Raw genomic sequence first — 26,495 nt, 5'->3', positions numbered from 1 at the left:
TACTAAACAGGCCAACTTCAGATTGACCTAAATAAAGCTTCCTAAATACTATGGGATGGTATAAAAAAAAGATTCAATTGTTTTAGGCTCCAAATAAGCTTCAGCCAATCTATCAAGTAAAATAAGAGAAAATTTGTATTTTTACTTGCAAATAAGTTTGATAGAGTAAATTACTTATTCTAACTAGCAAAAAAACAATACAAAAATGTAAGTAGTAATTTTACCTAGCAGATTAGTTGTGTGAGATCCTCTCACAAACAGTTAGTGTATCTCCGACTCAAGCTATGAAGGAGCTGGCTAATCTTCTTTCATGATGCCACTGGCTAAAATGCCTTTCAGGCAACCAGGTGGGCATACTCCATAGGGGTCCTTACAGGGTCCTAGCGTTGCTTGATGACCACCAGGTTCCTCAGCATGTCGAAGGAGTTGCCATTAGCCTGCAAGGAGACCAAACCCTGCTCCTCAGAGTGCACCTACAGGAAGCCTTTGTCGTCGAGGCCCACCACGTCGGCATGGGAGCCGTTCTCGCTCCACAGACACACCTGGGTCCCGCTGAGACAGGGCAGAGGGCACATCAAGGTCAATGTAGTGTAAAAGCAATCCTATTTTTACATGTGGACATGTTACATGTTACGTCTGGAGATTAGGAGATGTTTATTGTTGTGACTGTGGCGAGATGTGGGATTCATTTCCTCTAGAATGACAATTAATATCATGATCAGCAGCTGCAGATTTTACAGATAGCATGCAGAGTACCGGTGCATTCTCGTTCTCTTTTAGCGGAATTGCTCTGTTGCACAATGCCCTCAAATAAATATCAGGACCAATGAAAATGTTTACTTTATGTGAAAAATTCATGAAACCAAACCCACTGAGGAGGAATGGAGTGTACCACAGATTACAGTAGGGGTGTTGCAGCTTGTTTACCTGTGCACCCATCTCTTGTAGTAGAGGGGCAGGACGGCCTCTGACCCCTCTCCTGGAAGGCAGAGATGAGCTGCTTCAGGGAGGTGAGGGTGCGACCTATGAGCTGTGCTGAGCTCAGGGCCTCCATGCTGGTGCCACACTCTCGGTTGTGCTGCATCACCAGGTTGTTGATACAGATGGTGGGGTTGCTGTTGCTCCCATTGAAGCCACAGCCTGAAGAAGGAGATTGTTTAAAGACCTTCATTAAGAACAAATTCTTCACCAAGAGTAATATAAATGACTTTTTATCCAAGCACTGGCATAAACATCAACACAATCTAGCCTTAAATCCACGTTATGATTTAAGGCTAGACTAGATCCTCCATTACACTGCACTGGCATTAACATAAATATAAGAAGATTCTGACCAACGAGGAGATGGAAGGTTGGTCCCATGACTGTTGATGTCACCAGCACTCTTCCAAGCTTCATCAGGTTACTGTAGTAAATGTCATTAGGCCACTTCAATCTGCGATTAATGTCCTAGAAAGAGACCAAAACTGAACATGAGATACACAAACATGTATGACAAACAAGTGGCACTCAGAGGTACAATACATTACTAGTATATACTGTACAGGTACATAAGTACAAGTATTATGATACAGTATCCACTTAAAAACAAAACTCACTTGTAAGACATGATGCTACACATACAAACAGCAGATCTAATACTACAAGCTAAAACAGAGATAGAAAAAAAATCTGAGTTTTACATGGCCTGTCTGTAAAACCAATCTGTAGAAGTGTCTCCATGGGTTCAAAATGCCATGCTGTATATCTGTCAACCTGAGCAGCTCTTCTGAGTCTGGCTGGCTTTGAAGATTAGGTTCTGCCCCATCTGCAGTACATCACCTAAAACGGCCACCATGTCTGTTTATATTTACCCGTAACTCATGCCCCACGTCTACATTTCTACAATGGCTTTGACAGGCCTATAGTACCTCCAAAAATGGCATATCCAGCCAAGACCTCTAGTCTTGATTAAGATAAATATTTAGGCAAAGTTAGCATTGGCTGTTATTTCATCACGTCCGGTAATACATCCTGTGCCATGCGTTGGCCTGTTCTACATGTTGGCTGACTGGCCAGAGCCCATAAACAACTGGGTAGTGTGACACCAGAGTGTTTCTCATCAGACTCCCACACTGCAGTGCATATATTTTCTCACACACACAACACAAGCACCTGGAAGCAAAATAGGAACCTTTTACCCCATGTAAAATAAATGTTTAATGAGGAGGGGAGAAAGGAGGGTTCTAGCACAAAACCCTTTGATCAGTGAGTTGGACACACCATCCATTTGGAGAGGGAAGTGCATTGCGCTGAATAGAACAATAAGAAGAGGGACACCTGACTGGCTATGAACAGCTGTGTGAACCCTGCAGTCCCTTATTCAGGATAAGGAGTGCTCCCAATGGAAATGTATTAGTGTAGTAAGTAAAGTATTCTAGTGATGACAGGCTGAAGCTCAGTGACATAGATAGGGATAGGGTGGGTCTATGGCTATAGCTTGGAGATAGCATGGTGGTATCACGCAGCAGTATGCAGTGTTTGTACCTAGTAATCGGGCAGGGTGCGTACAACCTCCACCGCTGCCAGCGCAGCCAGGTGCTGCAGGAAGGGGATCCTCTGGCCCAGTCTGGAGCTCACAGACACCTGCACACTGAACATAGCACATCCCAGAGGACTCAGCCCCGCTTTTCCCCCGAAGCCTGAAGCCTGACACACACGGAAAATACAACAACAAAAACACAAAGAGGCAGAGAGAGGAGACATGATGTCACAATTTAGGTTATTCATTGTGACGAGGGACAACAATTAACCAATGTAGGTGCATTGAGACAGAGAGAGAGAGCTGTGGCGGAAACTGACCTCTACCCTGGGACTGTCGAGCAGCTACAGACATTAAGCCCATTTCCTCAGGCAGCTGGAGCATCAACCTGGGGAGGACAGGAGGAAAGGAAGAAAAATTGTCAAAAGAGGAAAGTGTTGCCTTCACATAACTGATTATAGTGATCAAGTATTACTCATACAATTGCAACACTCTGTAAATGAAAAGCTCCAAGAGAAATGGTAGTTGAGTAGCTACATTAGTTCTGCATTCACTCATTGGTGTCGCTATGAGAAATCATTTCCCAAAGTATTAGGTAGTTGAGGGGGAAGGGTTGAGTCGAGTGGTCCTTCTATCTCTCTCTCTCACAAGCACACGTACATGTACACCCCCCATCCCATCAGTGCCCAGCCCTTAGCCCCTCTGGACTGGAGTTGAACCACTGACCTTCCTATCACCAGGTGCTCCAGTCAAACAATCCCCCTCACCAAAGAAAACAAGTGTCCACTTGACCCCTGTGACACACACACATACACACACATGACACTCACAATAACGAGGTGTCAATCAAGGGATCTAATGCTAATTAATCACATAGTCAAAGTAGTCCGCTTCCCTATGTGTGACGTATGCCTACTTCAACAACTCACCAAAAACATAGGCCTACTTCATATGTGATTACTAGTCAAACACAAATACACAAGCAACTACTTTTCCATTGAGAGTAAAAAGAGGACTTTGTTTATCAATCATTTTAGAATGTTTCCTCCGTTCTCTCAAGTAGCTTGGCTGCAGGCACCTGGTAGTTAATGTTTCCTTTCTAGAAGGCCCTGGGCTACTAGTGTCGCGCCGCATGGCCACCCTGCATTAATCACACTCTGTTAAAGATAAACTACTCAGCCAGTTGAGGTGTTAACTCTGCACCTCTCCTTTCACCCCAAACCCACATCACAAATGCTAGACACACACATAGGTCCTGGACACAATCTTATCTTAAACATTTGGTCAGCAAGATGTCTTTGCCATGTAAGGATGGTGTGTGTGTATACACTGTGCAGAGGGTAGAAAACGCACATTAATGTAAGCACACCTAGCTTGAATGACTCTGGAGTCTTTCTGTGCTAAACATTGTTATACAGTAAGTACACAAAGACTGACAAGACCCCATGGCCAATGTATACCTTGAAAACCAAAAACAAATCCACACTGCCAAAATAGACAGCGTTTGACAGTTGGATGCGACACACTGTCAATAACCGTGAAGCGAAATATTTGAACAAGCTGTCATCTCCAGAGAAAATGAATTGACCCAGAGGTCTTAGCCAAGAAGCCCTTCATCTACTGGCCCATTTTCAAAGACTGTGGAGCTGGCAGGGCAGATGAGAGAGAAGGGGAATGTGAGCTTTTCTGATGCAAAGAGGCCGTGTCAGCAAATCAGATTAGAACAGTCCCGTGTTAATCCTCCCAAACTCTGTGGCCAAACAGCCTTCATCTAAAGAGCCTTGTTAGGGACAGTGTTTATCAAAGGGATGGTTGGGGCTACTGCCACCACTGATGACTCAATCTAGGACTTAACATATGGTATGTCTAGTTGGATGTTACTAGGGCTCACTTTATTGTAGGGACTTGTTCATTGTGCTTGGATGTACAGCAATGTAGAATTATCACAATACATTTTTTTAAACACATTCTCAAATGTTAATCAAAACCAAATAAATCCAATCTCTCAGATGAAAAATGATAGCCTGAGTGGGTTGGGGAGCTACTGAGCTGCAGACAAGAGATATATTTCTTGGAGTCATTTCATAATGTTATTGTTAGCTGCAAATCCCTTGATCTTTGTAAATGAGACTGGTGGAAGCCAAAAAGAGAAATAAGAGAAAATAAAATGTAAAAAAATAACCAGATTCTGATTTTGCAGATGTAAGAATTTGTCCTCTCAAACTGATAGTAATTAGATTGGACGTGGTATAATGGCCCAATGGCCAAAAAACTGCCATCACGTGTTCTACGAGTAAAAACCAACAAAAACAAAAAACCTGGGCGTTTGCTGTGTCAAAAAACACAAGCCTTGGAAATCTCTAGACACAAGGAAAACATGTTTTATTCTGCCGTACTTTATTTGACAAAATAAGATTAATAAAATGGGGAATGAATACAAATAAAAAAGTAGCATGTAATTTAGGCTAATCAATTATGATGATGCTGAGTAATGCTTGGCCATGAACCTGTGATGAGAAAATAGTTTCATGGATGGTTTAGTTAAAAAAAAGGCATGAGATCCTGTATACTGGCATAGTAAATGTGACACTGCTTTTATAAATCTTCCCTCACACAGACACACACACACACCTCCGAACCAGGCGAGGGGTGGCAGCCGGCTGCTCCCCGTGACAGTGTGTAGCTGCAGTTTGAGCTGTGTGTGTGTGAGAGCCGTGTGTGAGCCCTGTTAGCAGGAGCATGACCTCCCCGTGGCTGAGGCCAGTTAGGAGGTGGCCTGGCTCGCAGCACTGCGCAGGGGCCCTAATTGAGCGCTGGCGCAGTTTGGCAGGACCACCGGAGAACCCTGCGTGCCGCTCCGTGACGACGGCCGTCCCTTCGCCAATCAAGGCGTAAGGGGAGGCGAATGGGGGCCAGGCTAGCTCTTTGGAGTCCTTCAGCCCCAGGAATTAGCTTTTAATAAGAACATCAGCGCCTTAACAAGGCTAGGAAGACAGGCGCTGACCTTCTCACCAAGCTGCCAGGATAGCATTGTCCACCAATAAGTGTCTGATACAGCTGGGGGTGTGGGCAGCATGTGGGTGTGCACGTGCGCTTCAATTTGTGTGTGTTAGAGGTGTGTGATTTTACATTGTTTACAGCCAAGGAGGAAGGTAATGGACTGAGATGCAGTGGACTGAGATGCAGTGGACTGAGATGCAGTGGACTGAGATGCAGTGGACTGAGATGCAGTGGACTGAGATGCAGTGGGAAGTGGGTGAAAAAAAGAGGAGATGTACTACTGGTAATGTGAGAAGATGCCTCCAAGTGTAGTAAGTTTGAAGCATCTCATGAAAAAAACACTGGGATGAATACTCAATGCACTTCTTAAGTTATTAAGTGTGACATAACATGTACACTAAGTTTTACTCTAGCTGAAGTGTATTGCAATATCCATATGGAAGTCTACCTTCACAATAGGCAATATTCGGCCAACTCGTGGACCACTGATTCATATGGTTTGGTAATGGGTAAAATAAGTGCAAGTCAATTGCTTGCTCCAGCGTCCTTATTAGTCCAATGTCTCAAAAGCAGCTTTTTTAAAAACAGTAGTAAGGTTACTGTGGTGAGTGGTAGAATTTGGAACTGGAGTGAGAGAGTGCCAGAGAGAGAGAGAGACAGAAAGAAAAAAAGAAAGAAAAGGAGAGCCACTTCCAGTCTGTCTCTTCCAGCCCAGCAGTGAGTCCCAGACTGGTCCAGTTTCCACTATAGAGTCAGTCCACAGCCCAGCCACAGAGAGAGGAGAAAGAAAAGCTGCATTGTCCCAAAGCTGGGAACCAAAATGAGCCGTTTCTGGGTGGAGGGTATTTTACCCCCCCCAAATGTCTCTTTTTCAGGGGCTTTGTCCCCTCTGAAATCAGTTCCCCCTTCTCTCCCTGGGCCAGCTTAGCATTGCAAACCAGCATCAAATTAATTTCTGCAACGCAAATATGAGATCAGCAACAGATCACACAAAACATCTCACTCCTAAACATGGTAATGCTCTTATATGCTCAATGGGAGGTTGTCAATAAAGGAGGGGGTGGGGGGTATGGGTGTTTGTGCGTGTACGAGGGGGTGGGGGGTATGGGTGTTTGTGCGTGTACATGTATATGAGTGCGTAGAAGCAAGTGCATGTGAGTGTATGTGCGTGTGTGTGCTTGAGTGAAGAGCCATCTCTAATAAGGGCCAGCTCAGCCAGTCCAGGGCTGTAAAGCTTGGGGGGCTAATGCATTCCTCTAGAAAGTTAATCTCATTTTGAAAGCACATCCACGGAGCGTTGTTGCCGCTGGCTCAGAGAAAAGCCCAAACGCATTAGAAAAATTCTCAGCAACGTCCACAAAGAGGGAGAGAAAAGGCCCACAATTAGCAATTAGATGGCTACAATGGCGGGGCTTTCACCTGCAAGTGAAACAAATGGACAAGGAAACTCTCCTCTCCCTGAATAGAATAAGAGCAGAGGAGAGAAAATGTAGTGAGAGACAAAAGATGAGGAGTTAATTCACACTGTTTTAGATGAGAAACCTCATGGTCTATACTGAAGGGAAGCAACACGTACTTCAGATCATTTGGATGGTGGTGTCTGTACTGCTCCAATAAGAAATATAAAAACTCCCCATGCCAGTGTACTGCTCCAATAAGAAATATAAAAACTCCTCATGCCAGTGTACTGCTCCAATAAGAAATATAAAAACTCCCCATGCCAGTGTACTGCTCCAATAAGAAATATAAAAACTCCTCATGCCAGTGTACTGCTCCAATAAGAAATATAAAAACTCCTCATGCCAGTGTACTGCTCCAATAAGAAAAAGAAAACTCCTCATGCCAGTGTACTGCTCCAATAAGAAATATAAAAACTCCCCATGCCAGTGTACTGCTCCAATAAGAAATATAAAAACTCCCCATGCCAGTGTACTGCTCCAATAAGAAATATAAAAACTCCTCATGCCAGTGTACTGCTCCAATAAGAGATATAAAAACTCCCCATGCCAGTGTACTGCTCCAATAAGAGATATAAAAACTCCTCATGCCAGTGTACTGCTCCAATAAGAGATATAAAAACTCCTCATGCCAGTGTACTGCTCCAATAAGAGATATAAAAACTCCTCATGCCAGTGTACTGCTCCAATAAGAAATGATAAAACTCCCCATGCCAGTGTACTGCTCCAATAAGAAATGATAAAACTCCTCATGCCAGTGTACTGCTCCAATAAGAGATATAAAAACTCCTCATGCCAGTGTACTGCTCCAATAAGAGATATAAAAACTCCTCATGCCAGTGTACTGCTCCAATAAGAAATATAAAACTCTGCATGCCAGTGTAAGTAAGTACAGTGCCTTCAGAAAATGTATGTCAACTTTTTTAATTTGGACTATGACGGTCTACTACAAATCAGTCTGACAGTACTTTAGTCGTAATGAATAATGGTTTGAAGTGACTGAAATGCATCAGAAAGGAATTGGGAAGTTCAGAAGATCATCAGGCAAGAATTTTGTCAAATCTTCTGTGTAATCTTCCCCCAGTCTGATTTAATGCCTGGTCTTGTCCACTCTGTTCTAATGAGTCTTTTGAAGCTTGTTGGCATTGTAGAGGGAAACAGAAGACACATACATGTTCGTGAGAGTCTTATCTTTCAGTGATGGGGTCATAATATCTTGTAGCTTAAACCATTTAAAAGATAAAGCCACATTTGTAGGAAGAAAACCGAGACCGCTCTGTTTATTAGAACCGCATGTAGCTGGACGTAACCCCGGTTCTTTGAACCAACAGAAAAATATATATTTGGAGTTTCTCTCGTGACCCCATTCCCCATTTTCAAATTAGGTGACCCCACATGGAGTCACGACCCCTGGTTTGGGAAACGCTGCTTTAACCACAAAGCCATTGTACTGCTGCAATAAGAATGCAACGTCCTTGTGATCCAACAAACATGCGACTCGGACAAAAAACAGTATTCATAATATGAAATAAATTATTGCATGTCTTAAGCAAGATGGTTTGCACGCTTCCCTCCAATATATCTGGGTTGCTGGTGGTGGCCCAACAATATGGCCAGCTTCTCCCTGAGCCTGGGCCTGTAGCACAAAACAGCTGTGTTGCTCTAGGTTGGTCTCCTCAAATCAGCAGCATGACCCTGATTGGGAACAGCAGCAGCCACATGTGCAGGGACTCCGTCCTCAACCTGCACCTTGCACCCACACACACTCTTTCCCCGCCCTCTCTCTACCTCTCTCTCTCGCCCACTCCCCCTCCAACCCTCTCTATACACTTTAACCTGTTGGATGCAAAACAATGCTGTGACCTTTAACCAGAGGGAACTGATGTCTGAAGACCTCAGGCGAACAGTTACAGGTCCACTACTGTTAAACCTGAAAGAGCAGTGTCTTCAAGTAGGGAGAGGAAAGGCAAAAAGGGATTAAGATAAAGAGAGAGGGAGAAATAGAGGTAAAGAGCAAGAGAGAGGGTGAGAGAGAGAAAGAGGGAGCGAAAGACAGGTAGAGTGTCTGAGTGCAAACACTGCAGCAGTAGTAACCCCTACTAGTCAATCACCAACTACATCCAGCAGGAGCATCCATTTCATCGCCGCTGACCGGGCCCGGCCAGAACAAAGACATTACAAGCCCAGAACAAAGACATTACAAAGTAGCACGTCTGGGAATGAAAGAGGGGACCAACTCTCCCCGCAGAAGAGCAGGGTCCTTTTAAGTCCGGCCAGGCTTTTGTGTGGCTGGGGCTGGGGCTGGGGGGGGCTGAGCCAAAGGGGTCACTTACCCAGGGCCAAGGGGTCAGAGGATAAATAGCCACCAGCCAAGTCATCTGTGGGACAAGTGGGGAGGAGTGGTAACTCACACCCCACTAGACTGACACATAGACAGGGTGTATGTGTGTGTCCCGGATTAGCGTAAAGGCTCAGTATGGAGGAGAACGGTGTGTGTTGGGGGGGTGTACCTCATTTTGGCGAGGGCTACCTGCAAGGTCTGAGCAGCAAAACAATGTATTTTAAACAGCTAACTTCCTGCAATTCTACACATTTTGTCATGGGGAAAAGCAACATTTGCAGTTTAATAGCTAATCTCATGCAATTCTACACATTTTGTCATGGGGCAAAGCAAAATTAGCAGTTTAATAGCTAATCTCATGCTATTCTACACATTTTGTCATGAGGCTGAGAGAAAATGTTGCTGTTTTCCTGCAACTCTACACATTTAGCTGCGGGGTTGTGTGGTACACCAGTGGGGGGTGGGGGGTTATACTTAACACATCACACACAGCAGACAGAAAGTGGATTTTAGCCCTCAGTAGACCTAGGGTTGAAGCTTTGCTCTGTTGGTTCTTCTCAAACACCAGATGAAGACTCACAAGGAATGGCTGTTGTGGTGTTGGCAAATAAAGAGCAACCCGTTTTTGACCACACTGACATGGATGACTGCCTCCATGTTACATAAATAATTACAGTAACTTTCAGACAATGTCAAAATTGTTTAATTTGACTGGATTTTCTTCTCCGATAATACAACTTTAATTCAAATATAACTCATCAGGCAGAGTGATATAAGTAGTTTATTGGAGGATATTTTACTGAAAGCCATTTCCCCCCCAAATAACTCTCCCATCCAATCTCCCAGATCAAAATATCTCAAATTAAGAGATTATTTCTGCTGTCGATGCCCATTTCCACAACTGGATTTGCCATGGTTAGTATAAGCAAGTTTGCATTGATCATCCGCCGGCAAAAAGTGATGGTCGATAGGAGAGGAAAAACTAATCTGGAAATGTGATTAATTGAGCTAATCCTGTTTCGTCAAAGAGCGGCACAAATTATCATTTTCAAATAGCACCCTTGGAGGGGTTCAATGGGAGGCGTCGTCCATTACTAAGGGCAGACGAGGGCGGGATGCCCTCTTTTCCCTGACTTTGCTGGACCAGGCAAGACTGACCCTTTAATGGCCCTAATAGAGCTTCAGTCAGAAAGCTCACTCTTTAGAACATATGGAGGGATGCCACTTGATGTCTCTCTTTGGAGTTAGTGCTTTTCTGTGATGTCTTTGTTTTAGGACCTACTGTGCCTTCAGAAAGTATTCATACCCCTTGACTTATTCCGCATTTTGTTGTGTTACAGTCTGAATTCAAAATAGATTAAATAGGTTTTTTTCCTCACCCATCTACACACCATACCCCATAATGACAAAGTGAAAACATGTTTAAATATATTTTTTCAAATGTATTGAAAATTAAATACAGACAAATCTAATTTATATACGTATTCACACCCCTGAGTACTTTGTAGAAGCACCTTTGGCAGCGATTACAGCTGTGAGACTTTCTGGGTAAGTCTCTAAGAGCTTTCCACACCTGGATTGTGCAACATTTACCCATTATTTAAGTTAAAACTGTAACTCAGTCACTCAAGAACATTGACTTTCTTCTTTGTAAGCAACTCCAGTGTATATTTGGCCTTGTGTTTTAGGTTATTTTCCTACGGAAAGGTGAATTAATCTCCCAATGTCTGGTGGAAAGCAGACTGAACCAAGTTTTCCTCTAGGATTTTTCCTGTACTAAGCTCCATTACATTTATTTTTTATCCTGAAAAACTTCCCAGTCCTTAATGATTACAAGCATACCCATAACATGATGCAGCCACCACTATGCTTGAAAATATGGAGGGTGTTACTCAGTAATGTGTTATATTGGACTTGCCCCAAACATAACGGTTTGTATTCAGTACATAAAGTTAACTGCTTTGCCACATTTTTTGCAGTATTACTTTAGTGCCTTGTTGCATTAGGTTAGTATTGTGGAGTGAATACAATGTTGTTGACCCATCCCTATCAAAGCCATTAAAGTCACCATTGGCCTCATAGTGACATCCCTGAGCAGTTTCCTTCCTCTCCAGCAACTGAGTTAGGAAGGACGCCTGTATCTTTGTAGAGACTGGTACACCATCCACAGTGTAATGAATAACTTCTCCTTGCTCAAAGAGATATTCAATGTCTGCTTTTTTATTTTTACCCGTCTACCAAAAGGTCTGGTATTTGTGGTTGACTAAGGGACCATACAGATAATTGTATGTGTGGGGTACAGAGATGAGGTAGTCATGTTAAACACTATTATTACACACAGAGTGAGTCCCTGCAACGTATTATGTGACTTGTTAAGCACATTTTTACTCCTGAACTTATGTATGCAATAACAAAGAGGTTGAATACTTATTGACTCAATACATTTTAGATTTTCATGTTTTATTCATTTGTAAACATTTCTAAAAACAGAATTCCATTTTGATGTTATGGGGTATTGTGTGTAGGCCAGTAAAAAAAAATGGAATCCATTTGAAATTTAGGCTGTAACAACAAAATGTTGAACATGTCAAGGCGTTGTGAAAACTTTTTCAAGGCACTGTATGTCTTGGAGAGGATGTTGGTCTTTCCTTGGAGCTTGTGTTTTCATGACATAGGTAGAACCTTTATCACAAAGTGTTGAGCCCATATTTTTCTGCTCCCTGATGATGATACCTATTGCATTTCTGACTACAAAATATGTTCATAATGTTAACTCCTCCGTGTCTTGTTCATGTGTTCCAGAGGGTGTTTTTCCCACTTGTGCAAGTGTGTGTGTGTGTCTCTCTCTCTCTCCTTCTCCACTTGAACTCTTATCTGAAGCCTATGCTCTGCAATGCCCTCTCCTCCAGCCTAACCTGCAGATTCCATCTCCTTAGAATGCCGACTCACTAGAGACTTTAACTTTAACGCCAGCCTGCCGTGCCAGATGTTCACCAGAATATGAAATGAGGACTTTAGGCATCTGCTTACAATTTTCGATAATTGCAGGTAGAGCATGCAAGGTCAATTGGACCAATTTTATTTTTATGTACAAACCTGCTGCTGCAGTTATGGGGCGTCCATTTTCCCTCTCTTTCTCTCTCGCTCTCCCTCTCTCATTTTTCGCTGCACAAGGTTCGTATTTTTCACAGGAAACAGGACCTTAATTCCATACAGTGTCTGTTTGGATTTTGGATTCCCTGTCAAAACAAACAGTGATTGCCGGGGCTTTGGCCCAACAACTGGGCCGCTTTAACCAGAAGAGCCCCTTGTTCGCCCTGTTTGTCTTATTCCCACTTCCAGAGGAGGAAGGTGTTTTGCTCCCATTAGCTAAACAGGGTCCTGTTTATGTCCCTGCAACTCAAACCAAATACATGGTGGGTTTTCACTGCTAAATTACACTGCTGGTGGTCATCTTTCAAGTCATTCTTTTTAGAAAGTAACTCAAATTCAGAAAGTCAAGAATATGCTGTTGGTGGTAATGAAGGATAAAATCATTTTTCTCGCTCAAACAAAACTAACTGAGAAGTATGATAAATGATTAACCACATTATAGAAGACTGAGAACATTTGTATTTTACATCCATTACTTGTTCCTCTCACCAGGGCCAAACTTTGTTTAGTTAGAAAAGGAGAAGAAGTTAGAGGAGAGTAAAAGTGGGCCCTTGGGTTTTCTGTACGGGCCTGCTGCCTGGCCTGGGATAGAGAGAGAAATGGAAGGAGAGACCGCCGGACAAAAGTAAGTGTGGCGCTCCAGGGGCTAGGATCAGGTTCACCAGAGCAGGAAAAGCATCATTATGTCTCTCTGGGCCCAGTGGAGTAGTGTTCAGGAACACCATGGGGTCTTATTCCCACCTTGTTCACAAATAAACACTTCCACGCCGTTAACAACCAGCCTGGCAGCCAATTGGCCTTAACAAAACAGGCTCTTTAAAAGGCTATCGGATGCAGAATGCGCCTCCCCAGTGAACTCGAGGGAGATGTCTGTCTGGGTGAGGGGTTGCTACCAATCTGTTTTGATGCCACACACCACCATCGAGAAATTATTCTGACTATCAAACAATACTAACTAGTTGTCACAGTCAGCATCCTTATAATCCTTATACATCCCAAGATATCAGCATCCTTATAAAATGTTTCAAAGGCTTTTGGTCTGATGTCTAAAGTCATGAGATAAAATAAGTGTGAGTGGGCAGCAGGCAGCAGGCAGGGTTAGTGAGTGTGTAGTGGTGGGGTTAGTGAGTGTGAGGTGGAGGGGTTTGTGAATGTGTAGTGGAGGGGTTAGTGAGTGTGTAGTGGAGGGGTTAGCGAGTGTGTAGTGGAGGGGTTAGCGAGTGTGTAGCGGTGGGGTTAGTGAGTGTGTAGTGGAGGGGTTGGAGTGAGTGTGTAGTGGTGGGGGTGGGGTTAGTGAGTGTGTAGTGGTGGGGTTAGTGAGTGTGTAGTGGTGGGGTTAGGGGAGGGTGAGTGTGTAGGGGGTGGAGGGGTTAGTGGAGTGTGAGTGTGTAGTGGTGGGGTTAGTGAGTGTGTAGTGGTGGGGTTAGTGAGTGTGTGGTGGGGTTAGTGGTGGGGGAGGGGTTAGTGAGTGTGTAGTGGTGGGGTGGGGTTGGTGGGGTTAGTGAGTGTGTAGTGGTGGGGTTAGTGAGTGTGTAGTGGTGGGGTTAGTGAGTGTGTAGTGGTGGGGTTAGGGTGTTGTGGAGGGGTTGGTGAGTGTGTAGTGGTGGGGTTAGTGAGTGTGTAGTGGAGGGGTTAGTGAGTGTGTAGTGGAGGGGTTAGTGAGTGTGAGGTGGAGGGGTTTGTGAGTGTGTAGAGGTGGGGTTAGTGAGTATGTAGTTGAGGGGTTAGTGAGTGTGTAGTGGAGGGGTTAGCGAGTGTGTAGTGGTGGGGTTAGTGAGTGTGTAGTGGAGGGGTTGGTGAGTGTGTAGTGGTGGGGTTAGTGAGTGTGTAGTGGAGGGGTTAGTGAGTGTATAGTGGAGGGGTTTGTGAGTTTGTAGCAGTTGAGTTAGTGAGTGTGTAGCGATGGGGTTAGTGAGTGTGTAGCGGTGGGGTTAGTAGGTGTGTAACCTGCCCACTGGCTTCCAGCTTGGTTGTGACCTTGTGAGAACACTATCCTCTGTCTTCGGTTCAGCCTATTATTAGCTGCTCCTGGCCATACAAAGCACTAAGACTCTGGACAAACATACCGCCTCCTCCCTGAGCTCACACCCTGCCTGCCTGCCTGTCAATATAGGCCCCCCCAACCACCCTATACCAACCCCCTATCTTCATCAGCTCCCTCAGCCAATGATCCAGGCACTATACCCCCACCCCGCCCCACAAATTCCCCTTTTATTAATCTCCTCTTCAATGGCCCACTATTTATCCCACCAATAAAAGAACATCTCAACCATTGAGTTGAAGAACTGATTAATCTATAATTAAAGCTGCGTTTTGGGGAGTACGTTTTTAATTTTTAATTTTTTTATTTTAGCAATTTATTTGTGAACTGAAACATGATCAAGAATGTTAAAAAATGTGAAAATGGACTGTAAAGTTTACCTGGAAATAATACATAGTATAGCCTTTGATTAAATACACTTCAGTTGATGAGGAAGAGGTGCAAAGAATTGTGAGCATTTTATTGTATACTAAAAGATATACATACAACAATGGCATCATTCTGTAGAAAAATAAGGTAAAAAACGAACATGTTTTGTTGTTGCTTGAGTAATACATTGGTCAGAACATTTCTTGCCTGCGGTAAGTCATTTGAAATGACATTTCCTTGCCAACACTGACGACTACACCACCATAAAAAAAGCATTTACATAGGAATGTGCAGCTAATTGCTGTTTTGTGCCAGTTCAATTATATCCATGAATTATTCAGCCTATTTTTACTTCCTGTCTTTCTTTGGTTTATAACAGGGGAAAAAAAGAAATCTGCTCTATGAACGAATAACTTATTAGTTTTGCACTTACCCTCCCTGCATCGAAAATAGTCCCACTTTCAAATGAAATAAACACTTTCTAATAAAGGAAACGCTTATTAAATCCAGTGTCCTGGTTGACCTCCAAAGAAAACTGCAAGCCAAACTTGAGTAGCTCCTAAACTGTCATGGATCAGTCGTACAGTATTCCACTACCACCTGCACAAAAACAGGCCCCACATCTAAGAGCACAGGCCAGCAAATTCATTGAGAAAAGCATGTTGCACAGACTAAATAAAGACCGACTGAGTATGACTGAGAGTCACACATACTTGATACCTACTGTAGTTTCACTATCATTACCAGTCCATATCATAATGACAAAATACACTCAATACTGGGAAGGCAGCCATGTGCCTATATGGTTGGTGTCGGTGAGGGTTAAATTGACATTACAAGGGCTGTGTTCATTGGGACACAGCGTTGAAAAAGTGTTTTGCAATGGAAAACTAAAACTAGAGTTTATTATTGGACAAGTATAGATAATACCTCCCTGTTTCATTCTGTTTTGGAGTATTTTCTTCCATTTGGTGCTTAATAATGAACACAACCCAGGTGCTCCCTTTTGATAGGAGCAAGTGTGGTCCAGGTAAAAAATGGAAGTTTCCTCACAATCATCCTATAATTTCAAATAATAGACAGAACTCCATACACTTGACAGAACTCCATACACTTGACAGAACTCCATACACTTGAGGGATAGGCTAAAACAAAGAAAAGCAATCCATCAAGAGGCTTTCCTCTAGAATAATACCACTTAATCAAGACTGGGGACCATCTGGAAATTAAAACGCTGAAAAATCAGAGGGAGAGAAATCAAAACTCAAAACCCCCTCTTTCGTTACCTTACAACCTTAATGACAACACTGTCAGTTCCAATCACTTCAGCGCAGGTCCAGAATCCATTTTTCAAACTTTATGACAGCTCTAATAGCTTCCACCTGTTCTTAGGATCCCGCCTGTTGACTGGCAAGTTCCCAGTGAGATGTAGGGATGTAGACAAAGACCTCTATTAGGTGCAGTCTGCCTCTGCTACAGTGAGGTCACTCAGCCATTAAATTAGTTCCAGCCCAGCAGACTGCCCGCCAACCCACAGTATGGTTGGTGGACCAACCACTCTCTCTCTCGCTCTCGCTCTCTATCGCATTTGCTTTCTCTCTCTCTTTTTATCACTCTATCAATCTCTCCTGATTCCCTGTAATGGTGCAGGCGCTGCTCTCGCCACACTGGTGTCTGACAACTTCACTTTTATTTAGACACCACTACTAAACCCTGAATCACCTCATGGCGCTACGCTGACAAGTGTATCACAGTGCGTTTGTCATTGTATGTGTCAATGTTTATTTAACATCGCTTGTAAACTCAAAATTTACCATCCACACCCGCTAAGCCTAACTGGAGATATGAGTGCAGACAACTTGTACTTCTGCGTAAATCATGCACTGACATCAAAGGAGAGTTCTGTGAAACTTCAAGTTGGAGTAAGTCTTAGGTTAGAATTTGGCCCTTACTGACCGGCTACCCCCCTCCCTCCCTGTCCCAGAGCAAGGTGCAAGTAACAATAACTTACTCCTCTAGCAGGTCCATGGTGGTGGGGGTGGCCTGTGTGTAGAGCGTTGTGCACCCCAGCGTGAGAGTCTCCAGGGGCTGGCTATAGGTATGCAGGCTGAATTGCTCGCAGTTCTGGAACTCTGGGGGTCCGTGACCAGGGCCAGGGTCCCCTCGGGCTGCAGGGGGGCAGCCTGGAGCTCCACACTGGGGATCACTTTGAGGGAGGCCTTGGAGGACTTGAGCAGCCTCTCCTTGTCCACCTGGGTGTGCAGCCAATTCAGGAAGCTGGTCCTGCGCTCCTGGAGACACAGAGGAAGAGAAGAAAAGGCCTGTGTGAAGAGTAACTAAAGGAATCCTAGGTTTAAATTTCATTCATGAGTTACAGTGATATGGTCATATTTCGTCATATCATATGGCTCCCATCCTTCCATGAAAACATACACGACATAACAAGAGGTATGTGGACGTCTGCTTGTTGAACATCTCATTTCAAAATCATGGGCATTAATATGGAGTTGCCCCCCCCTTTTGCTGCTATAACAGCCTCCACTCCTCTGGGAAGACTTTCCACTTAATGTTGGAACATTGCTGCGGGGACTTGCTTCCATTCAGCCACAAGATCATTAGTGAGGTCAGGCAATGATGTTGGGCGATTAGGCCTGGCTCGCAGTCGGCGTTCCAATTATCTCAAAGGTGTACGATGCGGTTGAGGTCAGGGCTCTGTGTAGCCAAAGTGAACTTCTTCCATACCGATCTCAAAATAGCATTTTTTATTTTATTTCTCCCCAATTTCGTGATATCCAATTGCGATCTTGTCTCATCGCTACAATTCCCCAACGGGCTTGGGAGAAGCGAAGGTCGAGTCATGCGTTCTTCAAAACATGACCCGCCAAGCTGCACTGCTTCTTAAAGCCCGCTCACTTAACCCGGAAGCCAGATGCACCAATACGTCAGAGGAAACACCATTCAACTGACTTAACCTGGAAGCGAACACCTCAACACTGCAATGCAGTGCCTTAGACCACTGCGCCACACGGGAGGCCCCTCGACAAACCATTTCTGTATGGACCTCACTTTGTGCATGGGAGGATTGTCATGCTGAAACAGGAAAGGGCCTTCTCCAAACTGTTGCCACAAAGTTGGAAGCACAGAATCGTCTAGAATGTCATTGTATGATGTAGCATTAAGATTTCCTTTCACTGGAACTAAGGAGCTGAGCCCGAACCATGAAAAACAGACCCAGACCATTATTCCTACTTTATAGTTAGCACTATGTATTGGGGCAGGTAGTGATCTCCTGGCATCCACCAAACTCATATTTGTCCATCGGACTGCCAGATAGTGAAGCGTGATTCATTACTCCAGAGAACACGTTTCCAATGCTCCAGAGTCCAATGGCGGCGAGCTTGGCATTCCAGCCGACTCTTGGCATTGCGCATGGTCATCTTAGGCTTGTGTGCGGCTGCACGGCCATGGAAACCCATTTCATGAAGCTGACGTTGTTTCCAGAGGCAGTTTGAAACTTGGCAGTGAGTTTTGCAATCTAGGACAGGCGATTTTTACACGTTACGCGCTTCAGCACTCTGTGGTCCAGTTCTGTGAGCTTATGTGGCCTATCACTTAGCGGATGAGCCGTTGTTGCTCCTAGACGTTTCCACTTCACAACAACACCGCTTACAGTTGACCGGGGCAGTTCTAGCAGGGTAGAAATTTGACTAACTAACGTGTTAGAAAGGTGGCAACCTATGACGGTGCCACGTTGAAAGTCACTCCACTCTTCCGTAAGGCCATTCTATTGATAATGTTTGTCTATAGATATGGCTGTGTGCTCGATTTTATACACCTGTCAGCAACGGGTGTAGATGAGATAGCAGAATCCACTCATTTGAAGGGGTCTCCACAAACATACTGACACCTATGACGCCATCTTCATCAATGACAATCAACATGAATTATGAATAGAGTTAAAAAGCCGAGCTGAAGCCAGTCTTAAATGAGATAATCAACGGCTGTGGATAATCAATTACATGGCTGAATTAGGCGCTGGTCCCCAGAGTGGTGAAACATTCTGTTCCAGTCACTTCTCATCCATCAAAAGGGTCACACACTTTATGACTCCCACCAGAAAACATCTCTCCTGTGTTTTAAAACCACGTGTAACACTAACCATGTTGCTCAAGATGTCAGCGGGAGCCCCTTCTCCACAGAGAGATTTGACATGATCCTCATTTACTATGATAATGTATATGGACACTACGCAGACAGAGAATATTTCCCTTGCATTCACTGCAGGCTAGATAATTCGTTCCCAGCCAAAAACAGCAAAGTGAATTGCGTGAATTAAAAGAAACAGTTGAATTATAAATAAATGCTGAGTCATAATGCATGAGATTGTGCTGCTCCCAAGGCCCCAATTCTAGTGTTAGTTTTAGCCATGAGCAAACAGATTGCCTTGTATCTATTGACTTGGTATACCCCATAGAGCCTCACTGTCTACAAAAAGAAAACCGCATCACTGCCACTAGTTGGCAAGTGCTTTATTTAATCTAACACTGGAGAGACGTCACCCGCAGGGATCCCCAACAATGACTAACACCATTACACACTTCCAGTCCATCATGGAACCTAGATAGCATTCTTCCAATAGAGAAGTAACACTTATTTTAACGACCAGAATCGAGTTGTGTGAGGGGAGAGTAAATTGGCCACTTCATTTAAAGGTATTGAGCTAGAGAAGATGAGAGCATGAGCTGTCACGATTATTTTATCTTCAACACTTTTCAACAAGTGTTCAGGGAAGAAGGGGGGGGGGGCAACTTCACTTGCCTCTTGTCTTGAGTTGAAGTGGGAATGTTGAGGGGTATGGAGGTAGCAGTAGTGTGTATGGAGGGGAGTAGCAGAAATACAAAGTTGATCATTCAAAAGAACCACCACTCATGAGTTTTGGCGGGTGGCCACCCCACAGGGGCCATTATATAAAGAGGAGAGAAGACATTTCTGTAAAAAGGATACGTTGTGCCCCTTTTATCTCCCCAAATTAGGTGATTTTAAGGCACCATCTGCTGCCCAAACGTATATGATTAGCACCCCCTTGGCAACGAGAGAGGACAGGGATGATGGCCTAATTAGCCCAAATCCATATTTAGCGAATACAGTGATGGTTAATCAATTAGAGTCGCTTATCTGCATGCCTCAATTATCTGCTTTATGCCATCATAAAGGAGAGAGTGGTCCCTGGAGACTTGTTGGGCCACTGTTAACGAGTCTGATATCTTTGGGCTTACGGGGATAAGGACGAGGGGGCTCAGTGGGTTTCTCAATTGAAAGCACTGACAGTGTCTGCTGCTTCCTCAGAACAAGTAGGTTACACTTATACGGACTAGAAAATATCTATCTGAAGGAGGAATAAGTGAGCGAGCGAGGAGAGAGAAAGAGAGAGAGAGAGAGAGAGAGAGAGGGAGAGAGAGAGAGGGAGAGAGAGAGAGGTGATGAAGCGAGCAGCAGAGTGAAATGGGGATAAACACTTTCCTGATGAAACCTGTCTGCGTGGGGAACTGACCAGACCCATGTCATGTGACGGGGTAGAACAAGGGAGCCTGGGTAATAAGGATACCACCAGTACCAGCACTACAAATTCCAGAGCTTGCACTGCCAGATGCACACAGTCCATCCCCTCTCTTTAGTCAAGACACTGTGCACAGAGAAAACTCTATTCACCAGCCTCACAGTCTTCCTCCTCCCCCCACATAGCACCTTCCATTTTTCAAGAACAATCTGGAAGCAGTCCCACATGCCCTCGCTTTCATCATCCTGGTGTTTGTTGTAACAAAGTGGCCAGGGCAGTGGGGTGAAGAGGTCACAGCCCAGTCCAAACACACCCAACAGTCATAATAATACTACAGTTTGGGCCTTTTCTACGTTGTCGGGCACAAGGAGGCCAACTAAGGCCAAGTGGATGGATAAATAAGTCACTTAACTTGTCAAAGTCGTTCAAGTGGGCCCATCAGTGGTGATCTGCCAGGTGGAGGGCAACGGTGTGACGCACCTCTCCTGTCCATGGTATGTTTTGAGGTCTTTATTTGACATCAAGGGCTAATGTATTAGTTTTGGAGCTCATAAATCAAGGGCAAAGGGATTTTGATTTGGACGTACAAGTTCTTTAATACATTTTTCAGCAAGTGTACACAATGAATACTCAAGAACATTAAACGAACTGACTGAATTATTTGCTCTTTGCTAAGATGCATCACCACAACAAAAATTATGGGGCTGTACTATTCATAAGGAGCAAAATAGAGATTTGCTGCCACCTAGTGGATAGTTACTTCACCACAGGCTACAGGGTGCATAGGGAAACTTCTGCTGTCATTTATATCCCCCTGCCAAGAAACCTGTCTTTCACAGTAATGGGTACAACAGAGTAGAGTACCATTACACCTGGGCTGCAGTCTTGAGACCCTCGCTTAAATAATTACATTTTCACAATCCTTTCCCAATTCAAGTGCGGCATTTCAGCATATCTGCCTATCTGACAGAACTACTCTAGCCTCTAGAGCCGTTGTGGGTTTTATACTACATTGCCCATAACTGCTGAGACTGAAGCCTCCAGAAACAGCCTCACTGTGTGTGGTCCTGAGGTATTTCACTTCCTGTTCTCATAGCCCCGTCAGGCCAATCAGACGCATTAGCCTGGCTGGGCGCTTGGAGATCCCTCTGAGATGGGTGAGTAAATCCATCTCAAACACTGATTATTCCCAGTGCAAATTCCCCACATACCACAGCAGAGCAAAGCACTGTGCCAGTGGGCCTATTAGAATATCAATGAAAGAGCCAGAGGCCTCATCATCATCAAACTCAATAGAGGAATAAAGCCTCAGCCTGCCAGGCAGTGACTGGTTGTACATAACAGACTGGTATCACTTTTTAAACCGTCAATTCACTCATTTCACATAGAGAAATTGCATTGTGCACTGACCAATAAGGTTTTGTGAGTGTGAGCTATGACTTCTGTCAGACGGAAGTCATAGCTCACAATCTGTCCATCCATCCAGCCACCCACACACACATCCTCATATAAGCAAACATGCGGGCGGGCGGGTGGACGCACACACATACACACTCACGCGCACATGCATGCATGCACGCACGCACGCACGCACGCACGCACGCACGCACGCACGCACACACACACACACACACACACACACACACACACACACACACACACACACACACACACACACACACACACACACACACACACACACACACAACCATTATTGTCTAGTTAAATGTTTATTGTGGCAGCCCTACTCCAGACAGGTCTGAATGTAGAAACCATTTTGATTCTTAATACATGCAAATCTATGTCTAATATATGCAACAGGTTTAGAACAGGTTTGTGTGTCCAGAGGGCCAGTCAAAACAAGTGAGAGCAGGGCTCCACAAGAACACAAACAGTAGAGCTGGAACAGACCTTTGATCAGTAGAAAGCAGTCAGTCTCATGACAGTTCTAGCTGAGAGACTGATGAGTAAACATTGGTAAAGCAGTAGAAGTGTTTTTTATCCAACTTGAGGATGGAAGTCATGTAAGACCTCTAACGGACAAGAGAGTTGATGGCTTCCAGACCCAGTTATCTGGATTTTGTGGGGCAAGCTAGCTAGCCATTTTCACATCACAGGCCAATGAAGAAATACATATAATTTGTGGCTGATCAAATATATGGTAGGGAAGCCTGGGTCACATTCAGTTGGATTCATATACCATATGCAACACACTGACTGATGCAAATAGAAATGTCATGAATAGAGCAGTCATGACTCCTTACTCTATATGTCAGAGAGGCATGTCTGTTCTCTCAGCACATTGGGGGGCTTCCCGCTAAACGTTGACCCGTCGGCTCTGACCAAAGAAGCTCTCTGCCTCATCCTCCTCAAATTCGTCCAGAGTCTCGTCCTCGCTGTCCGTGCACATAGCCTAGTCGTGAGGAAGGTCGGAGATATTGTCAACCAAGGCGTACTTGATGGAGAGTATGGTGCTGTTCTCCAGCTCCAGGCACTTGTGGCAGCTGGACAGGTAGAGGTGGTGGCCTTGGCCCTTCATGTGCTGGTGGTTGTTACCCAGGGCGTCCCCGCTGTCCACCCCAGGGCTGGCTCCTCGTATGGGCTCTGAGCCTCGTCTCTCCACTAACGCCTTATGGACCTCCAGTGGTAGGAGCAGGCTGCCCTTCCTGCATTGTGTTAGCTGGGTGGCGCCTCTCTCTGAGAGTACCTCACACTCGCAGGGAGAATGCTCAGAGAGGATGATCTCAGTCTGTTTTTTTGAGGGAGAAGGAAGTGATGTGCTTCTCTGACTTTCCCTTCTCCAAAAGTTCTTTAAAAGCAGATTCTCTGAGCAGGACTGCAGGGGAAATGTGCACAAAGGGCAATATTTTAATTGCAAAATGTGGCCCGCTCTCCGTTTTAAGCAATGTGAAACAATTTCATAATAGATTTGGAAAAATGATTTGGATAATGTTTTGGGATATAGCCTAGCTTTGACAATAATTAAGTGAAGTTCTGAGATAGCATTGGCCAACAACTGTAACTGCATTTAGGACCTAAAAACAAATTGTCTTCAAAAAATGTCTTAGTCACCTTCCACCTCAAAAAGCCCAAGAAAGACACCGACCATCTCAGATTGTTCTGAACTGGTTTCTATAGTTAGAAACAGATAAGACTAGCATTCCTGAAACATTATTTTGTTAAAAGATATATAGAAATTAAGCTAATTGTGCACCTAAATTGTCCGTTTGAAGTTATAGGACCCATATAGTACTCTATAAATATAGTACCCAACATCCGATTTGGACCAAACCCCTTCTCAACAATGATTAAGACCTTAAAATGGTCAAAGGCCCCCTAAGGAAGTTGAGCCTTGGAGTTTTGTTTAATCATACCATGTAATGTATTCCAACAGCTTTTGCTCGTGATGAAAATAAATTGTAGTCATCCTTACAAGTCAAGCTAGTCCTCCATGAATTTGTCCCTCTCTTAGCAACCTAATGTTTCAACCCAACTCTCCTTGAGTAAAGCAGTTCTCTGAGAGGGCTATCCCTATGGTGCAATTCTCATATGAAGACTTTCCCAATAAGCCCAAACATTTTATGGAGAAATGGGCTAGTGACTGTTGTGACAACCCTAATAAAATAATTAGAACTAATAACTAATAACCAACAACTAATAATTATTAGAAAACATATGTATACTGTGCATTCAAAAAGTATTCAGACCCCTTGACTTTTTCCTTTTTGACATTTTGTTACTTTACAGCCTTCTTCTAAAATGTATTAAATTGTTTATTTTCCTCATCAATCTACACACAATACCCCATAACGACAAAGCAAAAACAGGAATATCTGAATTATAACATTTACATAAGTATTCAGACCCTTTATTCTGTACTTCGTTGAAGCACCTTCGGCAGGGATTACAGCCTTGAGTCTTCTTGGGTATGACACTACAAGCCTGGGACACCTGTATATAGGGAGAGTCTCCCATTCTTCTCTGCAACTTTTTTCAGTTTTCTCCAGAGATGTTTGATTGGGGTCAAGTCCGGGCTCTTGCTGGGCCACTTAAGGACATTCAGAGACTTATCCTGAAGCAACTCCTAAATTTCCTTGGCTGTGTGCTTAGGGTTGTTGTCCTGTTGGAAGGTGAACCTTCACCCTAATCTGAGGTCCTGGAGCTCTGTCAGAGTGACTATCGGGTTCTTGGTCACCTCCCTGACCAAGGCTCTTCTCCCCCGATTGCTCAGTTTGGTCAGGAGGCCAGCTCTAGGAAGAGTATTGGTTGTTCCAAACTTCTTCCACTTAACAACCCTGAAACCCTTGATTTCAAAGGTAAGGACTAGAAACTCACAGACTATCTTTGAAGGCACAAGTCCATTGTCCAGCTGAAGGTGATCTTCCATAAAAGCCACCCCGAGGTCGGCTGAAGTTGTCAACGCTGGCCTGAGCCACAGCCCTGAATGGCTGCACTAGACTACAGGCCAGAGGGAGACAGTAGTCTGACCACTTCAGCACCTAGACAACACAGCAGAGTACACAAGTCAGCAGGATTTAAACTTTAGTGGACAGTTGAAGGAAAATATCATAATTTCAGAATGTTTAATTGGGATCGGGATTAGTTCAAGAATCACATAGATACTGTACTGCATAATCACTTTTGAGTAACTAAGCAATATCTTCCTGCTGCCTGAGTAAAATAAGACTTTTTGTGTTTAAAGGGACATTTAAATGGCTATATGAAAATCAAGGAACCCTACTTCCTCTCCAACCAAAACATTTTGGCTCCAGGATCTTAGCATGGCATCTCAAGTGTCAGCTGACCCTCTGCTATATGTGTCGTTCCATGTCAATTCAGCAAGCCCTGACCCCCACCATCTCAGATGGTTCTGAAATCATTTCTGTACTTATTTTCCACCATAATTTGCAAATAAATTAATTTAAAATCCTACAATGTGATTTTCTGGATTTTTTTTTCTCATTTTGTCTGTCATAGTGGAAGTGTACCTATTATGAAAATTACAGTCCTCTCTCATCTTTTTAAGTGGGAGAACTTGCACAATTGGTGGCTGACTAAATACTTTTTTGCCCCACTGTAAATGGTCAAATGCCACCCACAGACCCCCTCAAAATCCACATCAAGCCCACCACAATGGGCAGTATACAGCATCAGTTCTTTATGTTTGACAAGTTGTATGAAGCTGCGACTTGGAGTATTGTTTATTCATACTCTGTAATGTATTCTCAGTGAATTTGGTGTTTTTTTAAAAGTGAAAGTACCAAGTTTTGCCCACTAGATGCCTCGGTTCCTGCTAATGCCCTTTTATCCATTTTGATGGTATTTTGTGTTAATCAAATGTATCACAACATTGTCTTTGCAACTTTGGGTAGAAAACCAATAGCTTTTGCTCATGATGAAAATAAATGGTGTGGTCATCCTCACAACTCAAGACAGTCCTCCAGGATAGCAATTTGGTTTGTCCTTCTCATATAACCTAATGCTTCAACCCAAATCTCCTTGAATAGTCCAACAAGAGGCAGCTCTGAGAGGGGTATCCCTATGGTGCAATTCTCATATGAAACACCCAAAAATGTAATGGAGAAATTAGCTAGTGACTAACACTAATAGAACAATACAATTCTAAACCATTGCATGGCAGTTGTACAGTCCCTTCAGAAAGTATTCACATCCCTTGACTTTTTCCACATTTTGTTGTGTTACAGACTGAATTAAAAATGTATCAAATTTAGATTTTGTGTCACTGACCGACACACAAATCCCCATTATGTCAAAGTCGAATTATATTTGTAGACATTTTTACAAATTAATAAAAAATGAAAAGCTGAAATGTAGTATTCAATCCCTTTGTGGCAAGCCTAACATTCAGGAGTCAAAATGTGCTGAACATGTTACATAATAAGTTGCATTAATCAATCAAATGTTTTTATAAAGCCCTTCTTACATCAGCTGATGTCACAAAGTGCTGTACAGAAACCCAGCCTAAAACCCCAAACAGCAAGCAATGCAGGTGTAGAAGCACGGTGGCTAGGAAAAACTCCCTAGTAAGGCCAAAA

The 26,495-nt window shown here is 43.8% G+C and overlaps 1 pseudogene; it reads right to left on the bottom strand.

The window, feature by feature from the left end:
- Positions 1-380: 380 nt before the first annotated feature.
- Positions 381-24,932, bottom strand: LOC112229102 (annotated as a pseudogene).
- Positions 24,933-26,495: the final 1,563 nt, after the last annotated feature.

This window comes from Oncorhynchus tshawytscha, linkage group LG30 (assembly GCF_018296145.1).
Source record: "Oncorhynchus tshawytscha isolate Ot180627B linkage group LG30, Otsh_v2.0, whole genome shotgun sequence".
NCBI classification, from domain to species: Eukaryota; Metazoa; Chordata; class Actinopteri; order Salmoniformes; family Salmonidae; genus Oncorhynchus; species Oncorhynchus tshawytscha.
This window is presented reverse-complemented; position numbering and strand designations above follow the sequence as displayed.